The sequence below is a fragment of the Delphinapterus leucas genome, chromosome 6 (assembly GCF_059928025.1).
Source record: "Delphinapterus leucas isolate spDelLeu-1000000601 "Yukka" chromosome 6, BTC_Dleu_Yukka2, whole genome shotgun sequence".
In the NCBI taxonomy this organism is placed as follows: domain Eukaryota; kingdom Metazoa; phylum Chordata; class Mammalia; order Artiodactyla; family Monodontidae; genus Delphinapterus; species Delphinapterus leucas.
The window spans coordinates 108683706-108708701 of NC_143134.1; positions in this window are offsets into that span (position 1 = coordinate 108683706).

The following is a 24996-nucleotide window of genomic DNA, read 5'->3' on the forward strand; positions in this document are numbered from 1 at the left end:
AGTTTAGAAAATCAAATACCCTTGACTCTATAGGGCTTCTCATTTATTCATTTGTTCATTCCAAACATTTATTGGGAGGTCTCACCAGGCTTTACCCTGCACTGCACTAGGAGCTATGGGTACAGAAATGGATAAGAAAGCTTCTGTCCTCAAGGAAATCTAGTCTAGTGTGTATGCTGGGGGTTGGGAAAGAGAAACAGCTCTAGTGCAGCAGGAAGTACTGAGTTAGAGGGGACACAGGGTGTTATAAGAACATCTGCTCTGATGAGGAGACACTTCTATAAGTGAGTGGTGATTGGCTAGGAAGAGAAATAGAAGATAGCGCTTGCAAGATGCAGAGGAAGAAGAAACTTGAGCTGATCCAATTTCTTGAAGTAGTTCAATCTGGCCTGAGTGCAAATGTGAGAAGGGAGAAATGTAAAAGTTCACATTTAGAGAGTGTGGCAAGGCATAATGGCCATCACAGGCCATGTCAAAAAGTCTCTGTTTTATTTCATTTATTTATCTTTTTTTGGCCACACCTTGCAGCATGCAGGATCTTAGTTCCCCGAGCAGGGATTGAACCCATGCCCCCTGCAGTGGAATCATGGAGTCTTAACCATTGGGCAGCCAGGGAAAGTCCCCAAAAGTCCCTATTTTGAAGGCAATCTTTTGAAGGGCTCTAAGGAGGAAGTGACACCATCAGGTTTGCATCCCAAATTTTCCTCTGGTTGCTCTGTGGATAACAACAGTTGTCAAAAAAGGCTGGGAGCCAGAAGGCTAGGCGGTGGCAGTGACAGGGGGGATGAGGAAATGGAAAACCCTGTAAAGTAGAGCATGAGGATGGAGAGGTAGCCTTGGAGGGGTCACTGCTTTCCAAAGCCTGGCCCCTCAGTTTTGTGGCTCCAGAAATTTATCTTATCTCTCTACACCAAAGGGTAATGGGATTTTGGAGAAACCATGGTGTAGTGAATGAGTATAAGACAGGGGGCAGAGGATATAGACTTCTGTCCTGCTTGCTTTCTAACTGTGCCCTCATGGGCATGGCCCTTTACTTTGAGGACCTCTTGAGTCCTCATCTATGGAGTGGGACCATGACAGCTATGTTCCTTTCCTGAGACTTCTGGGAGAATTAAATAAGCCACATCACACTGAAGCACTTTGTAAACTCTAAAGAACTTTACAGTTGGGCATAATGTTCTGGATTCTGTGAACGAGCGTCAAACCACAAGTAGTGTCTATGTGGACCACAGAGCGGGTCTGAGCTCTAGTGGATTCCATTTCTGGGAGAGACTTTAAAATTCCTTGCATGAGTGCTAGCAAATCCAATCTCAAAATATTCTCATAGACCACATGTCTGTCTTTCCCCAGTTTTGCCGTCACATCAGTTTCTGATTAGGGTTACAATTTGAGCTGGGAAGCAACTTTGGAAGAGACATGAGTGCTGTCAGCAGATGAGGGAGGAGGTGGAAAGGGAGGGAGGGAGATTGCTATAACTAACCCCTGTTCTGGTTGGGATTCTTAATGAATATGAAAGGTAAGCAGAAACTCAATAGTAACCCCTGAACTTGCCCCATGTTATCTCTCAGAACACACACCCTCTTCCAACTTATGCCTCCAAAGGAGAGCAGACTTCCTGTCAAACTATTGCAAGGAAGGATGCAGACCCAGAGGAAACAGAGAATGAAGCAACTCATGGCTGTTTCTGCTTCCCCCAGTATCTCTATTTCAGGATTTTCTATGTGGACTAGGCAGTTTCTACCTCTGAGAGCATGAAAGGAGATAATTGTTCTTACTATGTTCATGGTCTCTTCCCATTAAGTGCCTACTCCGTGCCACCCAGGCATTCTTTTCAACGTTTCATTAAGTGCTGGTGTTATTGTCCCCATTTTGCAGATAAGGAAACTGAAGTTCAGAAAGGTGAAGTAGCCACCCAGCTACTGAGCAGAGAATCAAGGATATCTCATGCCTTAACTCGTTCAAATCTCAAACAATAATATGAGGCGACTACTATTACTCTTTCCATTGTCAAGTGTATTACTGTTCTTCCCTGTTTCCCCCTCTGCAGCACCTCCCCCTGTGGGAGGAATTATGCTTTGTGTTCATTGAAAGCCGACTCAGCAATGTGGAAGGTGAGTAGAAGTAACAGGTGTCACTGTTAAGTAGAAGCTTTCAGCTTCTGTGTATGTCCTTTCATATCACTTTTTTTCTTTGCCATTAGACCAACGACGTCCCACACTGAGGGTGGGTTAGAGCAGTGGTTTGTAATTTCAATGAACATACAATTCATCTGGGAATTTTGTTAAAATGCAGATACTAGTAGGTCTGGAGAAGGATCCAATATTCTGCATTTTAAACAAGTTTCCAAATGAAGCTTATACTGCCGGTGCTTGGACCACTCTTTGAGCAGCAAGCCTAGGGGATGCCAGTCAGTTCACCTTGGCAATGACAGAAAGGTAGTGATGCATAGTGGTTATGAATGTGTAAACAGGACTGAAACTAGGGTCAAGCAAGCAAGGCAATGAAGGAGCAAAATTTACGGAAGCAAAGTAGAGCCTGTGCTGAACTTGCACTCTTAGGACCCTGAGAGGAGGGCCTCCTAGTTTAGTGCTGTTGTGATTTGTTTCCAGGTTGATTCCAACAATTGAATTTGAAAACTGAATTAACATAGAGCCAGACGTATAATTAATATAGAGCCAGAGATTTTACCTTCACAGTGGTTATGACGTCATTGACCACTATCAGCCTATTCCAAGGAGAACGTTCTTAAAAATAGTATAAATGTAGAGGCTATTTTTTCATTAGAAAAGGAAAAAAAGCTCAAAATCGGGTCACGTTTCAGTTAGCTTCATGTGAAACATGTTATTATTAACTTTTGGTTTATGTGTTTATTTCTACAATTTCTGATTATCTTCCTTTTTTCTTTTGTTCTGTCCCGTCACTGTATCTTCAAGTTTTTTCAAGCTTACAGTTATGCTATAGTGTCTATAAAATCAACCCCACCATCAATATCCTTCAGAAAATTTCTTCCTGAAATTTTCTGTGCTATTTTTCCAAGCTGAACTGAATATTTCGATAATAAGATATCTGACGAAACATTCATTTCTTGTTGTCTCTAAGGTGTATCTAAATCTGAAAGCTGAAGTTAAAATATTCTAAGTCACTCATATTCTAAACAGAAACCTAAGAATCACCAACTTTGGAGCCACACTCCTCCACTGACCCCTAGGTGTTTCCAAGAAGCAGCAATCCACCCTATTATCATGGACACCAACATCTCTTATCCTTATTCCTCAGTCTACATAAGAAGAGGACTGGGATAGGTAATGGGCATAGGGATCATTGAGTCACCTGAGTCCTTGCTAGCCTTGTGAAAAGTGTAATTTTCTTGATAAGTGATTTTCCCTTATCAAGGAAATCTTAAGGAGGCAAGGAAAAAGAAATTCTCAACATCCCCCCAAGCCAAGTAAATAACTAATAAAGATTAGGAATGCCTGCAAGGGAAGACTGACAAATTCCTTCCCTGATAGATACAAGACACAGAACCTGCAGGAACACCTAGTGGTAGGTGTTCTTGAGAAGGATTCCTATCTGTAAGCTATTGGGCAGGGCAATCCCTTCTTCAGCTCAAGTTTCCTCCATGCACACCCTAGGATGTGGCTTTCTCTCTTTGTCTCATTAGTCAACAGTACCAACTGATCCTAAAAAGTGCTTAACTTCTTTCATCCATGATGCATCTACTAGTTTCTCTCCTCCCCTCCTTCCTCCCTCCCTCCCTCCTTCTCTTCCTTCCTTCCTTCCTCTCACTTTCTTCTCTCTCTCTTTCATTTTTTTTTTATTTCAGTTTTCTGCCTTCAGGCATTCCTTTACATTTATTATCAGAGAATGGTGTTATGGACTGAATGCTAAGGAATCCCCACAATTCATATGTGATGGTAACCTCCAGCATGATGGTATTTGGAGGTGGCGTTTGGAGGAGGTAGTTAAGGTTAGATTAGGTCAAATGGTGGGGTGCTCATGATGGGATTAATGCCCTTTTAAAAAGAGGAGGAGACATGGGTTCTTTCTCTCTGTGTGCACACACCAAGGAAAGGGCATTTGAGCACATACCCAGGAAGAAGGTCCTCACCAACAACCCAACCATACTGGCTCCCTGATCCCACAATCCAGATTTGCAACCTCCAGAACTGTGAAAATTAAATATTTGTTGTCTAAGCCACCCAGGTGATGGTAATGTGTTATGGCAGCCCAAGCTGGCTGAGACAGAAGGGGAGACGGATGCAGGTTTTCTGTCCCCTACTTTGAATGGCATATCTCTCCCATAACATTAGCTTATGCTTCTGTCATTTACTGCTTAGCTGTATTATACATAGCTCTTTGTGTGTTGTTTACAAAAGAGGCAGAATGACTAGAAGGAAGAAAACAGGCTGACAAATATTACAGACCTGGTTTAAATCCTGGTTCTTGTCACTTACTAGCTACATGATCTTGGGCAAATTTAACTATGTTTTCCTTATCTGCATTATGTCGATAATAACAGCAAGAATAATAATAGTAACAACAATGACAAAATTAACAGCAATACCAGCTTCTCACTTGGTTTTAGTCATAAGTAGACACCGAATATTTAATTCACCTAGTTCAGGCATTACTTCATTTAATAAATGTATATTAAGCACCCACTATGTGCCTGGCACTGTGACACGTACTGGAGAATCTACAATAAACAAGAAAAATATAGTCTGTGCCCTCATAGAGCTTATGGTCTAGGCGTTGGCAAACTTATGGCACAGCTTATGGCCCAAATCCTGCCCTCGGCCTGTTTCTGCACAGTCCTTGAGCTGAGATTAGTGTTACATTTTCATTCATTCATTCATTCATTTATTTTTGGCCGCGTTGGGTCTTTGTTGCTGCACACGGGCTTTTCTCTAGTTGCGGCGAGCGGGAGCTACTCTTCGTTGCGGTGCACGGGCTTCTCACTGCAGTGGCTTCAGTTGTAATGAAGCATGGGCTCTAGGAGCACGGGCTTCAGCAGTTGTGGCACACAGGCTCAGTAGTTGTGGCTTGCGGGCTCTAGAGCGCAGGATCAGTAGTTGTGGCGCACGGGCTTAGTTGCTCCGTGTTATGTGGGATCTTCCCGTACCAGGGCTCAAACCTGTGTCCTCTGCATTGGCAGGCAGATTGTTAACCACTGTGCCAGCAGGGAAGTCCAGTGTTACATTTTTAAAGGGTTGTTTAAAAATAAATAAATAAATAAATGCAACAAAAACTTGCAAAGCCTAAAACATTTACTAACTGTCCTTTGATAAAAGAGTTTAAGTTTCCCTGGTCTAATGGAACACACAGAAATCATTCAATAAATGCTTTTCACATGCCAATATTTAGAGGGACATTCCTTGCACAGGTTTCTGATTAATTTCTGTATCCCTTCAATTCCCTATAGGCTTATTGTTGCCCTTGCAATAAAAATCAAATTTTCAGGAGGTTACAGGCCCTGCATAGGTGACCCATGTACCTCCCCAGCCTCCTCTAATTATAGTCTTTTCGTATTTCTGCCACACCAGAGTTCTTTCTGTTCAGCAAATATTGCACACATGCCTCAGCCCAGGGTATTGTTACTCCCCACTCCCCGCATTTAGCTTGTTTACTTCCTACTTGTCCTCCAGAATTCAGCTTTAAAGTCATTCCCTTTGGGAAAATTTCCTTGACCTCTCCTTGCTAGATCAGCTCTCTCCCACACTCTTTTATTTGTTCTCACGGTTCCTGATACTTACGGTAACTTTATATTCTTATTTGTGATTATTTTATTACTGTCACCTCCACAAGTTAGTTCCATGAGGGCAGAGGCTGTATTGCCTTTGTTTATTATTTTATCTCCAGCATCTGGCATCTTTCCTGGTGCTCAATAAATATTAGGTAAATGAATGAAAGAAAGAGTGAATGATTCAGCGTCATGTTTATTGAAAAGAAATAGATCAGAAAGCATACAGGATTCTTGCAACATGGGAATGCTTTCCTTTCCCAGGCAAAACACACCCCACAAATGAAATTTCTGTGGCTCCATTTAAATAGTCCCTTCATTCTCTGCATATAATTAATGGAGGCCCAGTGAGCTGTTTGTGCTGATACATCACCTGCACCACACAGCAAATGCATTTGTTACAGAGCTATCTGGGCCAAAGCTAATGAAACATTTGCAAATGTCCTGATTTACAAAGAGAAAATTGGTTCACCTGAATGACAAGGTTTGCATGCAAGGGAAATGTTCTTCTTTGCTACTTTCTAGCTGTGTTCTAGGAAGCCTCAAATTGCCAAAGAAACAGACATCAGCAGTCCTCTCTAGAAGGCAAAGACCAGAGGTCACCTTGAAGGAGGACAAAGGTTCTGAGATTAACTTTACCCCATGGGGGTCCTCATGTGAGCTTTTGAAACTGTATACAGATTATGTGTTTATTTATGTGCATTGTTGTAAGAAGAGATGTTTAAAGATTTATTAGGTTCTCACCAGAATCTGTGTCACCCCAATAGTTGAAAGCCAGCGATTTAAGAAAATCCAGGTTTCCCTAGCCTTGAATTTGTTAGTTTTTTAAAAAGAAGATAAAGAATAAGGAACAGAGATGTACATAAGTCCTGAAGGGATCCTTCCTATTTCTAGTCCCAACCTTCCCTGATGCACTGTGCAAATGAGGCAATTCAGATAAGGCTGGAGAGGTGACTTGCCTGGGCCTTTACAGCAAATGAGACACAAGCCCAGGACAAAAATCCTGCCAGCCTAATGTCCTTTCCACCACACCTTGCTGTCCACTAATATAATCATTTATTGTTTCATTTTGTTCCCCATTTAGTCATTCAATTTCTTTCCCATTCACTTATTCTTCCTTACTGTCCCACACTATCACTTTCTCTCATGAATCTGTAACACCACAGTTGACCCTTGAACAACACCGGTTTGAATTGTGCAGGTCCACTTATACACAGATTTTTTAAAGTAGTTAAGTGTACAGTATTACATGACCTATGGTTGAATTTATGGATACAGAACCGTGGATACAGGGGAACCGCAGATAAGGAGGGCTGACTATAAATTATACATGGATTTTCTACTGTGCAGTGGATCAGTGGGATAGCTCCCTGCCCCTCCAGGTTGTTCAAGGGTCAATTTTATTTATCAGTTGTGACTCGATCATTTCTAAGAAGAATTTTGGTTTCAATAAATGATTACTCAAAAAGGTTGATGAATTAGAAAATGAAATTCAATAGGAAAATACATTTACCTTTTCCTTTCCAGATGCATCTCTCAAGTGAAAGCAAAGGAATAAAGAATCATCTAAATGCACAAGAAACAAGAGACTTAAAGAAGAAGAAAGGGCACTGCTTGAGAGACTTCAATAAACTTTAGAAATTAAAGATGGAGGATTCAACAAAGGAACACAACCTATAAAATAAGCTCATGCAGAGGGAGACACTGATGAAAAACAAACCAATTTGTCCTAAGAATTCAACACATAAAGCCAACAGATATCATAGAGGATGGTGAAAATTGGGAGACTGACTTAATGTTTATGTACAAAGGAATTGAACATCACTCCAGTCCCTGAGTTCTCATCAACCCCACAGCAGTTTTGCATAGAGACCAAAGGCAGGAGATTGGAGGGAAACTGAATAATTCTAGAGAAAAGAATATGGTTACTGTGATCAATCAATAAAATTAGTGACTTACACCCCTTTACTCTGATATGAAGCCCAATGATAAGCTTCTGCCATGTATACAAAGCTTATATCTATCTTATGAGCCTAGGCAGTAAAGAATCAACTGACAGTTCAGAAAAACTTCAGAGAAAAGGAGAAAATCCTAAACAAATAAATAGGAAGGAGAAAAAGCTGGAAGAAAACAGATGAGGCAGGCAATAGAATAAAACTTTGCAACCAAAGCTTATTAATAATATAAGCTAGATCTATATATAAAAAAGAAAAGAACATTAGGAAAAAGTAACAATGGGAAAGAAGAAATAAGTCTTATAAATTATGTATGTGTGTGTATACCTCCAATAGAAGAATTAAAAGATAAAGTTGAGAAAATATTCAGAGAGTAGAAAAAGAAAAAAAGAGAAAGTTGTGTGGGTCTGCTCTGCAAAATACACTATAAAGAAAATGAAAAAACAAGCCACAGACTAGGAGAAAATATTTTTCAAAAGATACCTTTTAAAGAACCGTTATCCAAAATATACAAAAAACTCTTTAAACTAAATAATAAGAAATATGGTCACCTTATCTTTGATAAATGAGGCAAGAATATACAGTGGAGAAAAGACAGCCTCTTCAATAAGTGGTGCTGGGAAAACAGGACAGGTACATGTAAAAGTATGAGATTAGAACACTCCCTAACACCATACACAAAACTAAGCTCAAAATGGATTAAAGACCTAAATGTAAGGCCAGACACTATAAAACTCTTAGAGGAAAACATAGGCAGAACACTCTATGACATAAATCACAGCAAGATCCTTTTTGACCCACCTCCTAGAGAAATGGAAATAAAAATAAACAAATGGGACCTAATGAAACTTAAAAGCTTTTGCACAGCAAAGGAAACCATAAACAAGACCAAAAGACAACCTCAGAATGGGAGAAAATATTTGCAAATGAAGCAACTGACAAAGGATTAATCTCCAAAATTTACAAGCAGCTCATGCAGCTCAATAACAAAAAAACAAACAACTCAATCCAAAAATGGGGGGAAGACCTAAGTAGACATTTCTCCAAAGAAGATATACAGATTGCCAACAAACACATGAAAGGATGCTCAACATCATTAATCATTAGAGAAATGCAAATCAAAACTACAATGAGATATCATCTCATACCAGTCAGAATGGCCATCATCAAAAAATCTAGAAACAATAAATGCTGGAGAGGGTGTGGAGAAAAGGGAACACTCTTGCACTGCTGGTGGGAATGTAACTTGATACAGCCACGATGGAAAACAGTATGGAGGTTCCTTAAAAAACTAAAAATAGAACCACCATACAATCCAGCAATCCCACTACTGGGCATATACCCTGAGAAAACCATAATTCAAAAAGAGTCATGTACCAAAATGTTCATTGCAGCTCTATTTACAATAGCCAGGAGATGGAAGCAACCTAAGTGTCCATCATCAGATGAATGGATAAAGAAGATATGGCACATATATACAATGGAATATTACTCAGCCATAAAAAGAAACAAAATTGAGTTATTTGTAGTGAGGTGGATGGACCTAGAGTCTGTCATACAGAGTGAAGTAAGTCAGAAAGAGAAAAACAAATACTGTATGCTAACACATTTATATGGAATCTAAGGGGGAAAAAAAAGGTCATGAAGAACCTAGGGGTAAGATGGGAATAAAGACACAGACCTTCTAGAGAATGGACTTGAGGATATGGCGAGGGGGAAGGGTAAGCGGTGACAAAGTGAGAGAGTGGCATGGACATATATACACTACCAAACATAAAATAGCTAGCTAGTGGGAAGCAGCCGCACGGCATAGGGAGATCAGCTTGGTGCTTGGTGACCACCTAGAGGGGTGGGATAGGGAGGGTGGAAGGGAGGGAGACGCAAGAGGGAAGAGATATGGAGATATATGTATATGTATAACTGATTCACTTTGTTATAAAGCAGAAACTAACACACCACTGTAAAGCAATTATACTCCAATAAAGATGCTAAAAAAAAAAAAGAAAACAAACCTGATTTTAAAATGGACCCTTAACAGACTTCACCAAACAAAATATACAGAGAGCAAATAAGCACACAAAAAGATGTTCCACATCATATGTCATCAGGGACATGCAAATTAAAACAACAAGATACCACTTCATGCCTATTAGAACGCCCCAAATCTAGAACACTGGCAACACTAATTGCTGGTGAGGATGTGGAGCAACAGGCGCTCTCATTCACTGGGAATGCAAAATGGTCAGCCGCTTTGGAAAACAGCTTGGTAGTCTCTTACAAAACTCAATATTCTTACTTTAAGATCCAGAACTCGCACTCCCTGGTATTTACCCCAAGGTGTCGAAAACTTATGTCCACCCAAAAACTTGCACACGAGTGTTTAAAACAGCCTTATTTATAATTAGCAAAACTTGGAAGCAACCAAGATGTTCTTCAGTATGTGAATGAATAAACAGTGGTACATTCAGACAGTGGAATAGTGTTCAGCATTAAAAAGAAATGAGCGGGCTTCCCTGGTGACACAGTGGTTGAGAGTCCGCCTGCCGATGCAGGGGACGCGGGTTCGTGCCCCGGTCCGGGAGGACCCCGCGTGCCGCGGAGTGGCTGGGCCCGTGAGCCATGGCCGCTGAGCCTGCGCGTCCGGAGCCTGTGCTCCGCAACGGGAGAGGCCACAACAGTGAGAGGCCCACGTATCGCAAAAAAAAAAAAAAAAGAAAGAAATGAGCTACTAAGTCATGAAAAGACATTAAGGAAACTTAAATACACATTACTAAGTGAAAGAAGCCAAACTAAAAAGGCTATATTCTGTATGATTCTAACTATGTAACATTTTAGGAAAGAAAAAACTATGCAGACAGTAAAAAGATCAATGGTTGCCAGGAGTTAGGGGGAAGGAGGAATGAATAGGAAGAGCACAGAGGATTTTTAGGGTGGTGAGAGCACTCTGTATGATACTATGATGGTGGTTGTATGTCATTATGAATTTACTTAACCCTATATAATGTACAACACCAAGAATGAACTCTAATGTAAACTACGGACTCTGGATGATAATGATGTACCAATAAATGTTCATCAGTTGTAAAAGGTGCATCACTCTGGTGGGGGATATTTTTAATGGGGGAGGCTATGCATATGTGGGGCAGGGAATATATGAGAAATCTCTGTACCTTCTGCTCAACTTTTGTGACCCTAAAACTGCTCTAAAAAAATAAAGTTTATTAAAAAAAAAAAAGTGTCAGCCATTATCCATGTATTGCTTGTCAGCTCCAAATGTATCCTTCACAGTCTTTTCTAAGGTAAGGGAGGTGGGTCTTATAAATATTTCTCCTTTACCAGCTGACATAATGTTACACTTTGTCAGTAGAGGGAACTGTGGGGACACTGGAGAATGAAGGGGTTTTCCTTTCGGTTTCTACTTTGCTCCTGTCCCCAGATTCCTGTGGGCACACAGCTTTGGCAGCACCCAGTTCTTGTACAGTGTGGTAGCCAGTAATGCCCAGTGGTCAGCAGGACATGGAATCTCCCCCAGGACCCTCTTGTGTGATTCTGTGACATGTTCTTAGGCATAGCGTCTCCCTGCAAAGGGCTTCCTCCTGGCACTCCAGAGGACAAATTGCAGGGTCCTGCTCGTGAAGCACCTCAGTGAACTTCTCTCTTATCCATTGAGCCACGCGAGACACATCCTCTCCAATGAGATCTAGATCTCACTCAAGGGCTGGGGGGACTCTTCCTATGGGTTCTATCACAGTGCTAGGGACAGTGGCCATTACTTATACCTGCTATTCCAATATGCTTTAGAGTTGCCTTTACCTTTTGTTAGCCAATTCCCCATTACTGCAATGCTATGTTGTAATTAATAATTTTTTATATTAAACCACCCCACCCCCGGTTAAAATTACTGTGCGATTTTTGTCTCTTGATTGGACCTGATGGGTTATGGTAGGAGACAAAAGAACATTAAAAAAACATATGTAGAACATATACAGATAATAGGAATTCTATTTTTGAAAAAAAAAAAGGACATTTCTTGAATTAAAAGATAAAAGAGTTTCCAGATTGAAAGTTCCCAATAAGTGACCAGATTTTTAAAAAAGCTAAAAATGACCCTTATAAGCTACATAATCATAAACTTTTATAACTTGATCTTTACTAAGGGCAGATAGAAGATTCTAGAAACTTCCAGTTTGGATGGGGAAGATCATCTATAAAAAGCAACAAAAATCAGAATATATCAATGTAACAATGATGTTAAGTTTACAGAATGTTATGAAAGTAAGACAGGCAATTACTCAATCTAGTAAAAATGCATTCCAAAAACATTCAAGAAAGGAAAAGCAAATTCCATGTTCATTTGTATAAATAGATAATATTAACACAGGTATTTTATTTAAATTAAAATATAATTATGTTTGTTTTATGGAAAGATGTAGGTGTGGAGAAAAAAATGCCTGAAGTTGATAAACAATATTACTAGGAACATAGTCTTTAGAAATACAGTGCTACATACTAGAAAATAATGTTAACAATGATTTTAAGAAATGAGGTTCCTTTTGAGCAACAAGAATAGAGAACAGGATGTGGTGCTGCTGGATTTTATTATAAAACTTTCTGACCATTTATTCAAGCCATGAGCATGTATATATTTTTATTAAATTGTAAAATAAAAAGGCAAAAATAAAACTTCCAAGGAGGAGATGCATGAGATAATGAATGAAAGAAATCAGCGAAGTGTTTAGGAGAGAGTTATCATTCAGTGAGTGGGAGTTCTGATATAATAAGTGTTGAAGAAATAAGTTTGGGAAAAAGTTTATGACTTAGTTTTAAATATGGACTTTAACTTCAAGGAAGGTGGTAAAGAACAGGTAAAACCTGACACAAGTAAGCATACCCATTCTTGAGATAATACAAACTTTTTCTGTTATTCAATTTTAGATAGATGTTATCACTTGGATGGTTCAAAAGGGTCAATGAACATCACTTTAAATGGTGTCTCAGACAAGGTTTTGACTGGAAAAAAAAAATCAATCTTTCCAAGAGTGTTTCTTTCTTACGCACTTGCCTCACAACTAACAAACACACCAGCAAATACATCCATGTAATAACAATACAGATAACGGCATTAAAATCTTAATAGATATATGCATATTTTAACAACTATAAAAGACTAAATCAATCTCTGTGGGTTGTTTCTAATTTAACAAGATTCTGACAGTCTAATTAATAAAAGATTCGAGGATAGCATATTTGGAAGAATGGATCAATAACAAACTTTTCAAGTAGCTCCTTTCCAGGACTGAGGTCAGTTAAAAGCACTTTGGCATCATTTGCAGTCAGGTAATTGTTCTCTTCTCAGCAGAGGTTAGGCTTGGGCTGACCATGTACTTCAAGAATGCTCAGGAATTCAGAGACTGGGTTGCCCAGAAACAAGTGATTCACCAAACCTTTAAAATATATTGCTGAAACCAATTTCATGTTACATTTCAAAAGTAGCACCATAACTAAAGTCAATCTGAGGTTATGTGATCAAGTTGCATCAGCTGGTTTCAATTTAAGGCTGACAGGTCACATTTTAAGCAACAAAAAAGAAGTCTCATTAATAAGTGATATTTGCAAAGGAATCTATCCATGGGTCTGATCAATACCCCCAAATATTTCTCTTAATGAAATTCACTGAGTAAGAGCAATAGATATAACACACACACACACACACACACACACACACGTGTGTGTGTGTGTGTGTGTGTGTGTATATATATATCCCCACATACAGTCAGCAATGTTGAAGAATTGAGTGAACTTTATCCCCACCCTCCTGGACACAAAATAACAGGATATTGTGATAGGCTTCAAATGGCCAATTAGAGTCAGAAATGAACACTTAAATAAGTGGTCTGGTAATCAGACTCCAGGATGAATGCAGTGAGAACTCTGCTCTAAATATCAGAAAGTTTAATTTCTCTCTCAGCTTCAACCACAATTAACTTGACCAATTTCAGCTGCCTCATTCCTTTTTTGATCTCACTTTTCTCATCAGGTAGAATTATAATACAATACCAGTGTTTCTCACAATATTGTCTTGATAGTCAACAAGATGATATAAATGAAATGGTTTTAAAATGGTGTAACGGTCTGTGCATATTTAGAGTAATAGAAGAGCTGTATGAAAATGTCTGTATAAAAAAGTTCAAATTCTGAGCAAAAGTGAGAGTTTATTGGCTCATGTAATTGGGGTACAGATGCCCCAGGGAGCACTAGTTACTTCAGAATTATCCAGAATCTTTTTTTTTTCTTTATTCCTATTACCTGCATCACCCTATTTTTCGACTTCTTTTTCTTACACCACAAGGAGGTTTTCTATGCAGTGGGTAGAGTGGAGGCAGCAAACAACATATATCTCTTGGCTTATTTTAAGCGAGTTTAGTCATGTAAAGAGAGATCTTCTATCAGCATTTGCTTATAAATTTCCAAGGAAGGACTCTAATTGGACCACCTTGGATCACATACCCCTATTTGAGTCAAGGACTATGGCCAAGGAAACGGTTTTAGCCAGACCTGGTCACATGAATGCCATGAACTACACAGAGTGATAGATATTCAGCTCTTCAAAGTAAGGGGGTGCTATTACTAGAGGAAGGTGCAAAGAAATACTGGAGGAAAAATATCAGATGTCTACCACGTCTGTGTTCCCAAAGTTCCTGTGTATCCCTCTATCACATTCCACAGAATGGAATTGTTTCTTGACTCTTCCAGACTGCATATATATGTCCGATTCACTTTTGTATTCTAGCATATCTCACAGGACCTAACATAGATTAGTTGCTCAATAAATATAGATTGAAAGAATGAATAAATAAAATTTGTTAAAACTGAAGAGGACTCTGCTATCCCAGTTCTTCTATGTATATGGAGAATCAACTCCTATGTGCCTCCACTCCCAAACTCTCGCAGGCTCAAGGGTGCTACTTCTCTAAATCTCTGTGGATTGATTTAGAATTAGAACTCCTTCTCTAATTTATCAAATATTTACTTGGCACCGATTATGAGAAAATCCCTGTGCAGAGTTCTTCATATGATTCAGAAGTGTGGATTGAGAATTACTTCTTGGTTTCCTAAGTGGTAAATGGGAAGCTCTATTTTAAGAATCTTATAGCCAGATTGCCAAATCATGACATCTGGTCTAAAATGAACAATCCTTGGAATCATATGTGTGGCAAATGCTCATATAATACACTCACATGATCTATAACATTGAAGTTCAGAGATAAGATAAACTAAGACCACTGAAATCAGTGCAAAAGCTAGATGACCAGGAGGGAAAGCAAGGTTCTGATGACAGTGAGCAGGAAGGAACAAGTATATTTGTGGGCCTACTATGAGCCAGGCACTATACTCAGCATCTTATTACCACTGTCTTATTATTATATATCTCTCCCAGCCCTGGGAGGCGGGCATTTCTATCTTTTCTACCTCTACTTGGCAAAGTACAAAACTGAGGCTCTGGGAGATTAATCAGTGAGACAATGAAAAGAATACAAGGTTTATAACCATGCACTGATGTTTTCAGTGCTGGTGAACTTTTCACATCAGTCAGTGTATCCATGCAAAGATGACTAATCAGAAGATATAATAGATAAATTATAGATACATTGATACAGATAATTATAAAAATGTTAATAGGTAATATAAATTGATCATAGGTGATAGATTATAAAGATGAATGGGAAATGAAGATGCATGAATATATAATTGAGTTAGATTGATAGGTATGTTCATATATATATTCATACAGGGATACTACCAACGCTGTTTTGTGAAAAATCACCTTGGCCAGATATAATGTGCTTTGGTGAGAAGATAATCGGGTAATTATGGGGAAGCCATGATCTGCTCCTACCTCTTCCATTGCTTCTCTGGCTGTGTGTCCTTGTCTTTTCTCATCTTCAGTTTCATCGTGTGTAAAACGAGGATCATAAATGAAGCCCAGCCCGCTCTCACAGGGTAGCTTTGAGGATCCTACAAGGAAATTGTTGGGGGAAGCACCTTGGAAGTTGTAACATGTTCTGTTGCCCCCCCTGGGTTCGACCTGGGTAGTTTTGCACCTTCTTCTGAAAAGAAAGCCAACCTCATCTCAGATCAGGAAATAGCTTATTTTTTTACAGGATGCCTGAGCTTGCTTGCTGCCTGCCCATCACTGGATGTGTCTTTTATCAGCTTTCACATCACCTCTACCTTGCAGCTCAGCTCATATCATCAAAAACCACTCTGGTGCCCTCCATGTCAGCAAATGTTTGTCAGCTGTTGTATCTCTTGCACCATCTCCAAAGCTGAGCTCAGTAACACACCTTTTTTGATGCCAGATGATCTGAAAGCAGGATGGAAAGTGAAGAGAATGTTTTCCCAGTCAAGATCAATATGCCTTTAACCTTCCTTTCCTTTATCCTTGAGGGAACGTCTCTTCTCACCTCCCTGGCAGTTTCTTCCCTTCCACACTCCTGCCTTTTCATTCTCCTCTCCCCCCAACTCCCTCCACCTCCATCACGGCCTGGTTAGAATTCAGCATGTCTTCCTTTTGGAGCTCCTATGTTAATATCCATCATAATGGGTTCTGCTGGATTGCTTTTCCCACACAGAGTCCCCTATTTCTTTGGACCAGAGAAAACAAGGAGTTCTCTCTTTGAGCCAGAAGACAGATGTTTGAATCTTGCTCTGTTATGATGAGCAACATGACCTTAGATAACTGATTTCATCTATCTGAGTCTTGCTTTCCTTTCCTGCAAATTGGGGGCAACAATATCTGCCCTCTCATCCCCTGCAAGCATGGAGCATTTATGATGGAAAGGCCCTAGATCTTAAATCCTGTAGCTGAACATTTTAGTGGCAAGTAGTTTAATTTTTTACTTAAAAACACATATGGTGTACTTTTTCAATGTGAAAAACTACTTTAATTTTTTAAAATACTGTTCCAATCAGATAATCTTAATGAAAGCCTTATAAGGTATGCATTAGCAATATCCCTGTTTTACAGATGAAGAATCAGAGGCAAAGAAAGTAAGGAAACTTACCCCAAATTACATATTTAGTATGTTATAGGACCAAAATTTGAATCCAGTCACTTGGGTTCCAGAAACTGTGATTTTAATCACTGTGCTATGTTACCTAAGCAATTCAGTGTTCCATTACTAGGAGAGTAGATGGATGTCATGTTTTGCATGTATATAATGGTATACTTAGAGCAACATACTAGGATAGCTAGGTAATGTCATGGTAATAAATGAGCACTAAAAAATTTATTTTTTACTCCTGCAGAGTGCAGTGGTGTCTAGACAGACTCTTCAGTTGATCACTTGATGACTCAGAAAACAAGAACCACATAATGGTGAACACCCCCACCATGGAGTGCTATTCATCAGTTAAAAGTAGTGAACTAGATGGACACATTATAATAAGAAAGACTATTAAAGACACAGTATTATATGAAGAAAGAAACAGAGCATGATATAAAATTTAATTTCAGTTAAAGTATGTGCAATAAAACAATACACATTTTGCAAGAATGCGCACAAAGGAAAGTATACATTGAATATATTAAAATGAATTTACATATATCCATTTTATATCTACCCATGTATTTATCTGTTTACCTATCAATCTATCAGCATAAAGAGAAAAGTAGAAGTGAAGAATAGATACATAAGAACTGTATACATTAAAAAGAAATCAAGCAAATAGCCTCACATCGATGAAGACCATAAGGCATGAGCTGAGACTTATGATTAATTCAAATATCTAAAGAAGAGTTTTGTGAAGGATAGCCCATGGGCCAAATCCCACCTGCCACCTGGTTTTGTAAATAAAGCTTTATCTCTTAGAATGCTTTATTGTAAATAAAACATTCATTTGTTTACATATTATCTATGGCTGCTTTTGCAATACAATGGCAAATTGAATAGCTGCAGTAGACAGGACTCCCCCGCAAAAATGTTTGCACCCTAGAGAAGAGAGAAGAGAGACCATACATTACTCCATATGTCAGTCAGGGTTCTGTTAAGAAGACAGAAGCCATCAGGAAGCTTGCACAAACCTCTTGGATAGCCTCATCCACCAGAAGGCAGACAGCAGAAGCAAGAAGAACTACAATTCTGCAGCCTGTGGAATGAAAACCACATTCACAGATAGACAAAATGAAAAGGCAGAGGACTATGTACCAGATGAAGGAACAAGATAACCCCCCAGAAAAAACATTAAATGAAGTGGAGATAGGCAACCTTCCAGAAAAAGAATTCAAAATAATGATAGTGAAGATGATCCAGGACCTCGGAAAAAGAATGGAGGAAAAGGTCGAGAAGACGCAAGAAATGTTTAACAAACACTTAGAAGAATTAAAGAACAAACAAACAGAGATGAACAATACAATAACTGAAATGAAAAATACACTGGAAGGAATCAAAAGCAGAATAACTGAGGCAGAAGAACGGATAAGTGACCTGGAAGACAGATGGTGGAATTCACTGTCATGGAACAAAATAAAGAAAAAAGAATGAAAAGAAATGAAGATAGCCTAAGAGACCTCTGCGACAACATTAAACGCAACAACATTCACATTGGGTTCCCTGAAGGAGAAGAGACAGACAAAGAACCTGAGAAAATATTTGAAAAAATTATAGTCAGAAACTTCCCTAACATGGGAAAGGAAATAGCCACCCAAGTCCAGGTAGCGCAGAAAGTCCCAGGCAGGATAAACCCAACGAGAGACACGCTCAGAAACACAGGAATCAAATGGAGAAAAATTAAAGACAAAGAAAAATTATTAAAAGCAACAAGGGAAAAATGACAACATACAAGGAACTCCCATAAGGTTAACAGCTGATTTCCCAGCAGAAACTCTACAAGCCAGAAGGGAGTAGCGCAATATATTTAAAGTGAAGAAAGGGAAGAACCTACAACCAAGATTACTCTACCTGGCAAGGATCTCATTCAGATTCGATGAAGAATTCAAAAGCTTTACAGACAAGCAAAAGTTAACAGAATTCAGCAACACCAACCAGCTCTACAACAAATGCTAAAGGAACTTCTCTAAGTGGGAAACACAACAGAGGAAAAGGACCTACAAAAACAAACCCAAAACAATTAAGAAAATGGTCATAGGAACATACATATTGATAATTACCTTAAACGTGAATGGATTAAACACTCCAACCAAAAGACACAGGCTTGCTGAATGGATACAAAAACAAGACCCATATATCTGCTGTCTACAAGAGACACACTTCAGGCCTGGGGACACATACAGACTGAAAATGAGGGGATGGAAAAAGATATTCCATGCAAATGGAAATCAAAATAAAGCTGGAGTAGCAATACTCATATCACATAAAATAGACTTTAAAATAAAGAATGTTACAAGAGACAAGGAAGGACACTACATAATGATCAAGGGATCAATCCAAGAAGAAGATATAACAATTTTAAATATATATGCACCCAACATAGGAGCACCTCAATATATAAGGCAACTGCTAACAGCTAAAAAAGAGGAAATTGACAGTAACACAATAATAGTGGAGGATTTTAACACCTCACTTACACCAGTGGACAGATCATCCAGACAGAAAATTAACAAGGAAATACAAGCTTTAAATGACACAAAAGACCAGATAGATTTAATTGATATTTATAGGACATTCCATCCAAAAACGGCAGATTACACTTTCTTCTCAAGTGTGCATAGAACATTCTCCAGGATGGATCACATCTTGGGTCACAAATCAAGCCTCAGTAAATTTAAGAAAATTGAAATCATATCAAGCAACTTTTCTGACCACAACGCTATGAGATTAGAAATAAATTACAGGGAATAAAAGGTAAAAAATAGAAACACATGGAGACTACACAATTTGTTACTAAATAACCAAGAGATCACTGAAGAAATCAAAGAGGAAATCAAAAAATACTTAGAGACAAATGACAATGAAAACACATGATCAAAATCTATGGGATGCAGCAAAAGCAGTTCTAAGAGGGAAGTTTATAGCAATACAATCCTACCTCAAGAAACAAGAAAAATCTCAAATAAACAATCTAACCTTACACCTAAAGAAAGAACTAGAGAAAGAAGAACAAAAGAACCCCAAAGTTAGGAGAAGGAAGGAAATCATAAAGATCAGAGCAGAAATAAGTGAAACAGAAACAAAGAAAACAATAGCAAAGATCAATAAAACTAAAAGCTGGTGCTTTGAGAAGATAACCAAAATTGATAAACCTTTAGCCAGACTCATCAAGAAAAAGAGGGAGAGGACTCAAATCAATAAAATTAGAAATAAAAAAGAAGTTACAATGGATACCACAGAAATACAAAGCATCACAAGAGACTACTACAAGCAACTCTATGCCAATAAAATGGACAACCTGGAAGAAATGGACAAATTCTCAGAAAGTTATATAACCTTCTAAGACTGAATCAGTAAGAAATAGAAAATAGGAACAGACAAATCACAAGTAATGAAAGTGAAACTGTGATTAAAAAGCTTGCAACAAGTGAAAGTCCAGGACCAGATGGCTTCAGAGGTGAATTCTATCAAACATTTAGAGAAGAGTTAATACCCATCCTTCTCAAAGTCTTCCAAAAAATTGCAGAGGAAGGAACACTCCCAAACTCATTCTATGAGGCCACCATCACCCTGATACCAAAATCAGACAAAGATACAAAAAAAAAAAAAAAAAAGAAAATTACAGACCACTATCACTGATGAATATAGATGTAGAAATCCTCAACAAAATACTAGCAAACAGAATCTAACACCACATTAAAAGGATCATACACAATGATCAAGTGGGATTTATCCCAGGGATGCAAGAATTCTTCAGTATATGCAAATCAATCAATGAGATACACCATATGAACAAACTGAAGAATAAAAACCATATGATCATCTCAATAGATGCAGAAAAAGCTTTTGACAAAATTCAACATCGATTTATGATCAAAACTCTCCAGAAAGTGGGCATAGAGGGAACCTACCTCAACATAATAAAGGCCTTATACAACAAAACCACAGCAAACATCATTCTCAATCGTGAAAAACTGAAAACATTTCCTCGAAGATCAGGAACAAGACAAGGATGTCCACTCTTGCCACTATTATACAGCACAGCTTTGGAAGTCCCAGCCACAGCAATCAGAGAAGAAAAAGAAATAAAAGGAATACAAATTGAAAAAAAGAAGAAGTAAAACTGTCACTGTTTGCAGCAGATGCCATGATCCTATACATAGAGAATCCTAAAGATGCCACCAGAAAACTGCTAGAGGTAATCAATGAATTTGGTATAGTTGCAGGATACAAAAGTAATGTACAGAAATCTCTTGCATTCCTATACACTAACAAAAGATCAAAAAGGAAATTAAGGAAACAATCCTGTTCACCTTTGCAACAAAAAGAATAAAATACCTAGGAATAAACCTACCTAAGGAGGTAAAAGACCTGTACTCAGAAAACTGTAAGGCACTGATGAAAGAAATCAAAGATGACACAAATGGACAGAGAGATATACCATGTTCATGGACTGGAACAATCAATACTGTGAAAATGACTGTACTACCCAAAGCAGTCTACAGATTTAATGCAATCCCTAACAAATTACCAATGGCAATTTTTTCAGAACTAGAACAAAAAAGTCTTAAAATTTGTATGGAGAACAAAAGACTCCAAATAGCCAAAGAAAACTTGAGGGAAAAAAAACAGAGGTGGAGGAATCAGACTCCCTGATTTCAGACTATACTACAAAGCCACAGTAATCAAGACAATATGGTACTAGCACAAAAACAGAAATATAGATCAATGGAACGGGATAGAAAGCCCAGAGGTAAACCCACATACATATGGTCAACTAACTAGTCTATGACAAAGGAGGCAAGGATATACAATGGAGAAAAGACAGCTCTTCAATAAGTGGGGCTGGGAAAACCGGACAGCTACATGTCAAAGAATGAAATTAGGACACTCCCTAACACCATACACAAAAATAAACTCAAAATGGATTAGAGACCTAAGTGTAAGACCGGACACTATAAAACTCTTAGAGGAAAACATAGGAAGAACACTCTTTGATATAAATCACAGCAAGATCTTTTTTGATCCACCTCCTAGAGTAATGGAAATAAAAACAAAAATAAACAAATGGGACCTATGATACTCAAAAGCTTTTGCACAGCAAAGGAAACTATAAACAAGATGAAAATACAACCCTCAGAATGGGAGAAAATATTTGCAAACGAATCAACTGACAAAGGATTAATCTCCAAAATATATAAACAGCTCATGCAGCTCAATATTAGAAAAACAAATAACCCAATCAAAAAATGAGTGGAAGACATAAGTAGACATTTCTCCAAAGAAGACATACAGATGGTCAAGATGCACATGAGAAGCTGCTCAACATAACTAATTATTAGAGAAATGCAAATCAAAACTAAAATGAGGTATCACCTCACACGGGTTAGAATGGGTATCATCAGAAAATCTACTATGGATAACAGTATGGACACTCCTTATAAAACTAAAAATAGAATTACCATATGACCCAGCAATCCCACTACTGGGCATATACCCAGGGAAAACCGTAATTCAAAAAGACACATGTACCCCAGTGTTCACTGCAGCACTCTTTACAATAGCCAGATCATGGAAGCAACCTAAACGCCCATCGACAGACAAATGGATAAAGAAAAGTGGTACATATATACAACGGAATGTTACTCAGCCATCAAAAGGAATGAAACTGGGTCATTTGTAGAGACGTGGATGGACCTAGAGACTGTCATACAGAGTGAAGTCAGAAAGAGAAAAACAAGTATTGTATATTAAGGCATATATGTGGAATCTAGAAAAATGGTACAGATGAACCAAGAGAGACACAGATGTAGAGAACAAATGTATGGGCACCAAGGGGGAAAGTGGAGGGTAGTAGTGAGATGAATTGGGAGATTGGGATTACACTAATATGTATAAAGTAGATAAGTAATTAAGAAAAACCTGCTGTATAAGTAATAAATTAAAAAAATAAAAGACAAGCCATTCTATCTACTCCATGTACGAGTGACTGAATGTGGAAATTAAGGGGTTACCCAACCACTGGTAGCTAAGGGAGCAAAGCTCTGGAAGTTGTCACAGAAGAACTCATCCTGACATAGGGAAATGGGCTGTTTTCAAACCTTATCCATGACCCTACTGCAATTCACAGGAATCTCTGAGAAGCGCCTGCCATCTGTCTCATTCTGCAGCAGTGAGTATGAGGTTTGTACAAGCTTTCTGGGAAGCCATTGTAAATCTCATGACATCTTAACATATCTAGCTGTAACTATCCCAGATGGTGAGAGCTTCTCCTTCCCTTCTCCTTTCCATTGTCAAATTCTAAGCTAGAACCATACTGGGCCTGGATTTCTAGGAAATGAAGTTTGTTTTTTTTCCCCCACAATGCAAAGGACACTTAGAAGGGGGCAGTAGTGATGTGAGCTGACAACAATCACTGGAATATTACTCTTTTATTTCCACTTCCCTGAATAATGTAGAAGTGCAGTGAATATTTATGCATTCCAATGATATTCTGTTCCAGAATACTTTAACCTGAGGTTTATGGACTTCTAGGAGGACAGTACTTGGTCTTTAGAGGGTTTGAATGGATGCTAATATTCCCCCTCCCATCAGTGGGAGAAGACATGAAGATATCACTACTGTTACTGAAGAATTCCAGGATCCCTCAGAGAGACCCATCTTACCACTATGTCTGCTAGACTCTGTGCTCCTTCAGTGCTGAGGGCTTTACTTTTTTTATATACCTCAGAGCTTGGCATGGTATCTGACACAGAGTAAGCTTTCAATAAATGTGTGTGAAATCAGTAATTAAGGTAATGAACACATATAACACTCTACACAGTTAAAATGCAGAATAGGCATCATCATTGTTTTTTAAATCCAGCTACCCATAGTTAATAACATACTCAAGTTTTACATCAAAACATTTCCAATGTGTTCCTGTCAAATCTATCTCAGCACCAGGTGCTGAAAGAGATTAGACCATTGTGCAGATAACCAGGTAATGCCATCATTCCTGATAAAAGAATGCAAGGTTCAAGAGTCAGAAGGAAAAAGAGAGGAAGCCAGGGTCATAGACTGTGGCCCCTGCACTCTGCCCATAAGGTCATGTCTGCAGAGCTTCAGTCCAACTTGCCAATGAGAACTGCATTCCCCCCATGACTATCCCTCCCTGCTCTCTGTCTCATGTATTGTTCTGCTCCCTCAATACCTGGGAAGTCCTAAAGACTGAGACACAGCGGCTGACTCATGATCACCTTAAGTCAAACCACGCTCAAGGGCCCTCTTAGCATCACTAGAATTTAGAACATATGGGTTCAAGTCCTAACACTGCCCTTCCTGTCAACTTCAGAGAACCACTTGACATGTCTGCATTTTAGTTTTCCACTCTCTAAAATGGGTATAATGAAGGCTATTCTAGTAAATAAGCAGACAGATGCAAAATAGGTCAATTTATTGTTATTATATGTCTAGAAAATGTAAACTGTTAATGACAGCATTTATCAAGCATACCCCAGGATCCTTATAGTTTTTCAGAGCCTGGAAAATTTAACTCTTGGCTTAAGTGAGTTAGTCAACATCTAATTTGGAGACCTAAAACGTCAATAGTTACTGAATAGTGAGCTGCAACTAATATCTCCCCCACAAACTATAACTCGGCCAACACTTTTTTATGGGCTTAATAGCTTCTGATTAGCTGGCTTTCTATTTTTCCCTTCCCAACTTCCTTTGCCAGCTAAAACCTACATCCCTGAAAATCTGAACTGAGCATGCCAGGCACAATTCTGATGGACATAAACAATCTTGGGGTTTAGTTAAGGCCTCTTGTGTCTGAGCTAAGCATTCATCATCCTTGGGATTCCAGGAAGTCCCTAGACACCTACTTCCTTCACCCCCTCAATTCTCTAATCTCTGATCTCCTTGAAGCAATTATTACACGGTTAGCAAAGACCATAGTGTATGCAGAGAGCCCACAACTACGCAAACAGGTAAATTCGCTTATTTTCCCTGTTCAGTCCATCATTTTGGCAAATCTCTCTTTAGACCTCAGTTTCCTTACCTAGAAAATGAGGATAATGGTTACTAGCTTGCCAACCTTAGAGACTGTTAAGAAAGAATGAGTAGTTTTTCCTGGGACATTAGAAAATGTTTCATAGGTATGCCATTTTAGTTAGAATTTGAAGGATAAAAAAGAAGTGACCATTGGAGA